Here is a 7,939-nt window from a genome sequence, read left to right on the forward strand (position 1 = left end):
CTCTTTTAGGAATGATTCTTCTCCAGTGGGGGTCCTACTCTACTTTTTCCTTTCACACATCCTCAGAGGAGCAGAGGAGAGGATTCTGGCCTCCATGCTGTCCCCTGGGCATAAAGGTCTCCCTGATTCCCCAGGTCACTGGTCTCCTTTAACTGATGTTTCCCAAGGTGTGTCTGGTCTTTGAGATGTCACGCTGACACCAACTGCTAGAGTATGCAGCTCCCACCGTGATCTTCATGAATTCAGTCCCTCCCTCGGCCTCCTCTTCCTGGGCCTTCCAGCGTATAGTTCTATCAGCACTTCTGGGCTCTCCCTGCCCCAAACTGGACACACAAAACTTCTGCCTCCTTAACCTTCTATGCTCTGGCTGTGAGTCACAAGAAAACTGTCACATCATTAATCATTAGGAAAATGCAAATTTAAGTCACTACACATACCACGACACATCTAGTAGAATGGTTAAGATTTAAAAGACACCACGCCAAGAGTTGGTGGGTATTTAGATTAACCTGAACTCTCCTACATGGCTGGTGGGAATGTAAAATCATCACTTCCAAACATGAACCAGCCTATTTACCAAAGAGAGATGAAAGTGTAAGTTCGTGCAAAGCCTTGAGCAGAGTGATAGCTTGTCCAAGCTGCTGGACGCTCAAAGATTGGATGTGGCCTCCTGAGAAGGAACATGGGCCTGAGGTCATTTTTATTGGATCCTATCCAAGAGGACACCTGTCACAGGGTGAGGGAACAGGGAGAGTCCAGGTGAGATGGAGCGTGGCGAGGGGGGCGCTACCATGTCAAGGGCATAGTCAGAAGGTCCAGCAGGGGACCCTCTGAAGAAGCCAGGAAGTGCTCTTGGAGAAAATCCTCAGCTTTCAACAGCAACCAGGCCCAAAATGCACAACAGGGAGAAGCCACCCTCACTTTCCACACTGAAGCTTCTTGCCTGCTATCGGCTAGTAAAGGAGATTTAACTCTAAATCCAGTTCAGAGGTTTTGAAATACACACCAGACTAGGCATTCTAATTATCAAATGGAAAGTCCCAGGACCTTCTATTACCTAGGACATAACAGAGAAGCCACAGGTCCTGCCATAGGATGGGGAAAAACTAGGGACACAAAAATAAATATGCACTTGGAACATATCCCTGGAATAGTACCTGTTTAATGGATGTACTGTGCTTTAAAATGCCTCAGAATATAGAAAATGCTTGAATAAACCAGAGTGCAGCCATATGATAGACTAGTGTAAAGATAATTATTTTTTTATTGTTTTGAAAACTATGAAATAGCCTGAAAAAATCATAATGGTATGTGAAAAAAAGTAGGATGCAAAACTCTTAATTCCACAGTATGATATATGATCCCAACTCTATAAAAAATTTTATAACTATAACTATATATATATGCCACCAGTGGTTTTCTTTAGGTGGTGAGCTTTCTGATTACTTCTAATTCCTTAACCATACTTTTCTGCACGTTGAACATTTTCTACAGTTAACCCTGAAACGTTTTTTTGGGTTTTGTTTTGGTGGTGGCAGGGTTTGGAGTCAGCTGTGGTCCACTGGCTGACCACTTATGGAGGGAATTTTGTGGGACCCATGAATCTGTTGACCTCTCGACCACCACAGAGTGTCAATAAAGCCACGTGAGATCACCTGTGATCCAGTGACCAAGTGGCCTCCTGCGATGTGGAGTCAACAGGAAATACTGGAGATTTGGAAAATTTATGCAGTTCTTTACTTGGGTCAGAGAAGTAAGAAAAGTTTTGGAAGCATTTTCTGTGTTTATCTGAAGCCCAAATGTCTGTGATTTTCCAGGAGTTGAGAGATAGGACTTCCTGGAGGGAAATAAATTTGGAACACGTGTTAAGTGGTGCCCAGTGAGACATCATTCCTTGTAAAAGAATACAATATTTTTCTGAAAAGTCTACAGGGTTATAGTAGACTAAAAATACATCAAAACATGCATCATTATTCTGGTAGAAAAGAGATTAAAAAGAAAATTAGTGAGGAAATAATAATAATAGTTTATGTCTGTACAGCACTTTACAAGTCTGTGAAGTACTTTTTTTTATAAGTCACCATTCAGTCCTCGAAGCAGTTAGAGATGAGTAAACTGGGACTCGGAGAAGATAAGCGACCTTAAGTTCAAGGACATCCAACTAGAAAGAGTGTGGGGCAGAGCTGGCCTAATTTGATCAGAAATACGAGCTTTTGAAGCAACAAATATGTTTTCAGGTCTGAGAAATATTATCTAAAGGTGGCACTTCTTTCCTCTGAAAACACTACACTGTCTCCAATGTAGAGGACAGCTTTGGTTGAAACCGTTTTCTACCTGATAGATTACTAACCCCTGGGTTACAACCTCTAGAGATAAGGTTGCCTGATACATCCTAATCTCTAGACTAAGAGGAAGCCCAGTTATACTTGAGTTTGAGAAAAACAAGGAATTTTTTTTAACAGATGGGATATCCCGTGCAATATTTGAAATCCTATATTTTTATACGTCAAATCTTGCAATTTTACTTAGAGATGGAGCCTGAATTTCAGCCAGATAGTCTTATGGGATATTAAGTTTTGGTAGCATTTAAATTCCTTCTGTCTTTGCTCTTTCCACTCATCACTCCTTTGGAGAAAAGATTTGACTCTTCATGTTGCAGCCTGTTATCCTACTTCCTACTGGGGTTTCGTCCAGCAGCGTCCTGGGTTCTAGTCTTCCTCACAAGAGCACTTTTGGATACTATCAGATCCAGTACCTCTTGACTGGGACAATCCATAGACAGGAACAAATGTAAAAAAAAATAAATAAATAAAACCCTTTTATAAAGAAAATAATGCATGGGAAGAGCCAGAGCAGGAGGGCTAGAGTGAGAGAATTAATAAAAATTAAGATGGTAGAGTAGGAGGATGCAGAGCTCACCTCCCCCCACAAACACATCAAAAATACATCTACACGGGGACTCCCCTGGAGGTTCACCCTTCCACTGCCGGGGGCATGGGTTTGATCCCTGGTCTGGGAACTAAGATCCCGCATGCCGCCCGGCCAAAAAATATATACATCTACGTGCGGAAAAGTTCTCAATTTCTCACTAACTGGAGACTGGCAGAAAGACTCCTGCACAATCAAGGATGTAAGAAAGATCCACATGGAATTGGGTAGGAAGGGAAAAGAAGCAATCAGGTCAGGACCTGTGCTTCTGGGAGGGGACTCAGAAGAGGAGGGAGATCACACAAGCAGAGAACCTTGCTGGGGAGTGAGGTTTGAGCCACATACTGGGCACCCCAGTCCTGGGGTTGGACACTGGGAACCCCAGTTGGACCCCAGTCCAACTAGGTTAGACAGCCTAGCTCCCTAGGCTGGTTGGAGGGCTGGTGGGACTAACAGGAGGGCCATAGAAAGCTTAGACTACACTTGTAAGGAGCATGCACACATGCTTGCCTATTCCCAAAACACGCAGATAGGGAGGATTCAAACTGAATGGGTTGCTGGCCAGTTTTCCGGGACTGCAGCAGTGCATGTGCCGGACTGAACAGAGCAAGCTCGCTGACCCCAGTTGCCCCACAGTGCAGCTCCACACTGGGGTGAGAGCTGCTGTGACCTAGAAGAGAACTCGGCTGTGAGGCACAAAGGTGGCTCAGACCTGAAGTGACGTCAGAGCAGGGCAGAGCAGCCATTACTGGAGCTTATACAGGCAGAGCATCAGAAGCAATCTGGGTCTCTGGCTGCAGCTGGACCGCCACAGCCTGCACCCAGACCCACGCCAAGTGCCTGTACCAGCCCTGCTCCCCTCTAGGGCAAGAGTGCCAGTGCTGGGGCAGGGGTAGGAAACACAGCTAGCTTGGACCCAACCCTCAAGTCTTCTACTTGAGCAACTTGGAACCCATCCCTAACCCAAATAGGGCAGTGATGGCCAATGAGCAGAGGAGAAGCCCTGGCTCACACATGGCTCTGGCCCTAGCCCCTCCATCTCTAGGCCCACCTGCTCCCAAGGTGATCGCTGCCAGCACACCTGGGGAAAGTCATGACTTGTGTTCACATCAAATCCAGCTCTCCTACCAAAGGCACTGGGCACACACAGACTGTATAGGACACTGCTACATAAGGACACCCCTTCTAGACCTCAATAGGTAACTATTTCACATAATTTCATACAACAAAGAAAGTTAAGAAAATGAGAAGACAGAGGAGTTCATCTTATTGAACGAGCAAGAGAAAACCCCTGAAAAAGACAACAAATGAAACAGAAAAAACAATTTACCAGATAAAAAATTCAAAGAATTAGTAATAAGAATGCTAACTGAAATAGGGAAAAGAATAGATGAACACGTTGAGAATTTTAACAAAGAACTAGAAAATATAAAAAAGAAACAGTACTAAAGAATACAATACCTGAAATGAAAAACACACTAGAAGGAATTAACAGCAGACTAGCTGATACAGAAGAAGGCATAAATAATCTGGAAGACAGAATAATGGAAATCACCCAATCAGAACAGAAAAAAATTTTTTTTTTAATGAGAATAGCTTAAAGGATTTCTAGGGCAACATCAAGTGTACCAAATTCACACTATAGAGGTCCCAGAAGGAGAAGAGAGAAATGGGGGTTAAAGGAGGGAGTCACCAGAGGGAAGAGATATGGGAACATATGTATATATATAACTGATTCATTTTGTTGTAAAGCAGAAACTAACACACCATTGTAAAGCAATTATACTCCAATAAAGATGTTAAAAAAAAGTGTATTTGATAAAATTATGGCTGTAAAACTCCCAAACCTGAAGAAGGAAACAGATATCCAGGTACAGGAAGCATGGAGGATCCCAAAGAAGATGAAATCAAACAGGCCCACACTAAGACATGCCATGAAAGTAAACTGAATTGAAAAAAAGCAAATGCAGAAGAGACAGACAGAATCTCAGACTTACTTCATAGGCAGGACATGGGGACACAGGTAAAGATGTATCAGTGGTTCTACACTTCAAGTCAAGTGAGACAGACCATGGGGCCTCCCAAGCTCTCTCCAGAAAGCTGCACTTATAGTGAAGGAGGGAGCGGTTCACAAGGCTCTGAATGACAAGTCCTCAAAATGTTTGCTCCATTTCTGAGGCTTAGTAAGCAATCCCTTGAAAGCAAATTTGGTTCCCCAGGCAAGTTCATACCAAGAAAGGGAGGCGTGGGCACTGCTGGGAAAACACTGTCTCTCTGGTTTACAAACTTGGGGTTAGCCTGAATCACTTCCCTTGAAGTGAACTACCTCTGGGTGAACTGATAAATTGAGTGAATGAGCCTGGGGCATGAGTACCTCGTCCCCCAGACCCTGGACCCATCAAGATGCTGCATCTGTGAGGCTCTGACAGATTGTCATCCTCTTTGCATCCCTTTACAGCACTCGTGCTAAGATGATTTCCTCATCTTAGGGAAAAGGGGTGTTAACTTCAAGATGATGCATGGAGGAGGCTGGGAGAGTCCTATTAACTTCAGCATCAAATAGATAACTTTTGGATCCCTTTGCCTTAGCAGAACAACTGCTTCTTTACAGTTCATTTGGTTGAGCTTGGAGGCTCTGCATCTGGTTTGGTCCGACTTTAGCTCATTTGATTTTCTGTTCTTCAAAGATCACATCTGTGCACTTGACATCCACCCACCGAATGCTACTTCCAGCTCTGGGTCCTGCTGGAGACAGTGTTCCTCTTAATCAGAGCTGATGCTTTGATGGTGAGAAAAACGGGCATCGAATATTCAACAAATCTATCCTTTGGCACCTCTTTTAGCCTTTATTAAGCCTAATGTGAACAAGGGTAACGCGAAGTCTAATAAATACAGAGGACAGGGAAGGCTCTTGTTGGATTATGGCCAGCCTTGCTTCCCTCTGTAATAGGGCGTTTAATTGCTTGTTTATTGATTACACTGTGTGTGCCACAGTGGCCTAGCTTGCCAAGAAGATAACATTATGCGAATCCAGTCTTTTAAAAGAGAGCAGGCAAGGCTCAAGGAGTAATATGCAAGGAAATTAAAGATATTTTCTTCAAAATCTTTTCCACTGAATACCACTTTTCTCAATTTTGGAAACAAAATTTTTTTTAACTATCCCATGTTTGCCGTGAATTGAACTTAGCCTTACAAATTGGGTGTCTGAGCATGTGGTTGTGGGTTTGACTATGTGTATGCATCTGTAGCATCTAATTCTTTTCCTTGATTGCTTGCTGTTCTGGTCATATTTTCATCCATTTCTTACCCCACAGGCTTTTGTGGTATGTAAATAGTTCCTACTGATTTCAAGTGGAAATTGTCATTTTGGAGCTAAATTCCATGAGCATTGGTGATTAAGAGATTCACAGGCCCTTACTCAACAGACTTCAAGAAATCAGAGATATTCCAATTTCAGGACTATTAAAAACTAAGATTAATCTCTATAAAGAACTGTTCTCTTCCACAGTAAGTATTTGGAGCTTAATGATCCTGTGTTTATTATTTAAGTAGCTTTTAACCAAACATTGGAATGGTTCCATTCAAAATGCTTGGGGCTATTTTAATACATCATTTATTTAATCCAATGACACAAGCATGTTCTTAACAGGTATATGTTTTATTCCCACCTCAAGGCACAAAGGAAAGAGGGAGACTTGGCTGATCTCTGCCCTGGAGCCCAAAGGCATGGACCAATGACACATGGGCTTGTTTGGTATACATTTGGTTTTCATTTTCTTGAAATAGTTTTGTAGCCTAATAAAAAAAAGAACCTACATCTTTTATATAAGGAAGTTAACTGGCTGTAGTTGAACAGAAAGAGGGTTTTTCATTTTTCACTCAGTTATTTTAAGGGCATTAGAGCAATAATGTCCAACGCTCCATTAGAGTGATAACAAAAAGCATTGATTCGATTCAGTATCTCTTATTATTCATCATCAAAAATACCAAAGGCCGACACCTACACATAGTTTCATGACATATGTAAAGGAAGGAACCATTTTCTAGAAAGCAATAGGTCTTCCATAGTATAATGTGCCCAGGTGGCCATCATCCCTTAACCAACTCCTCAAAAAGAAAAAGTAAATGGTCAAGGTTGCTTTCATGTATAAACTACCATGAACTCTAACCTGGATGCTTGCTTAAGGATTTGGAGTCCAGGATACCTCCCACACAGAATAAACTTAAGAACCAGTTTGAGTTCTTGAGAAAGGGCAGCCCACAGGTCTTGCCCACAGGTTCAGCTCAGGTGAGCAGTCACAAGTTCACACCTTCTAGGCTTATGTCTGTTCCTAGGAGTCCACAACCACAGGTGGGATAGGTCTAAATACTTGGACTAGATGTTAAGTTCCTTAATGTACCAACTAATAAGTACCATTAGAAGCATTTCTTTCTTTTTTTTTTTTTAGTTGAACGGATGAATAGCTAATGACTTTAAAGCCATTGGCACCAAAATCTTTGCTTTTTTTAAAATTTATTTTATTGAAGCATAGTTAATTTACGATGTTGTGTTAATTTCTGCTGTACAGCAAAGTGATTCAGTTATAAGTGTATATATATATATATATATATATATATATATATATATATATATATATTCTTTCTCATAGTCTTTTCCATTATGGTTTATAACAGGATATCGAATATAGTTCCCTGTGTTATACAGTAGGACCTTGTTGTTTATCGATTCTATATATAATAGTTTGCATCTGCTAATCCCAGATTTCCAATCCATCCCTCCCCTATCCCACCTCCCCCTTGGCAACAAGTCTGTTCTCTATATCTGTGAGTTTGTTGCATTAGAAGTATTTCTTAATTCACGAGTCCCAAACACAACCCAGAACTTGGCATTCAGAACACCCATGACCCAGGTATTTCAAAGGCTTGCCACTTCTCTGCTCAATCAGACATCACCTTTACAGATGTTTCTTTATTTGAAATAGAAAAGTTGATGTTCAGGAGAAAGCAGATG

At 41.9% G+C, this 7,939-nt stretch overlaps 1 long non-coding RNA gene across 1 annotated transcript in view; it reads right to left on the reverse strand.

Moving 5' to 3' along the window:
• Positions 1–7,502, reverse strand: part of LOC149748459 (uncharacterized) — a 165,021-nt gene extending 157,519 nt beyond the window's left edge. The window contains exon 1 of the long non-coding RNA XR_016394395.1: positions 4,926–7,502. This is a non-coding gene — a long non-coding RNA (uncharacterized LOC149748459). The remainder of the gene's footprint in view (positions 1–4,925) is intronic.
• Between the last annotated feature and the right edge of the window lie 437 nt (positions 7,503–7,939).

This window comes from Delphinapterus leucas, chromosome 9 (assembly GCF_059928025.1).
Source record: "Delphinapterus leucas isolate spDelLeu-1000000601 "Yukka" chromosome 9, BTC_Dleu_Yukka2, whole genome shotgun sequence".
Taxonomy (NCBI): Eukaryota; Metazoa; Chordata; class Mammalia; order Artiodactyla; family Monodontidae; genus Delphinapterus; species Delphinapterus leucas.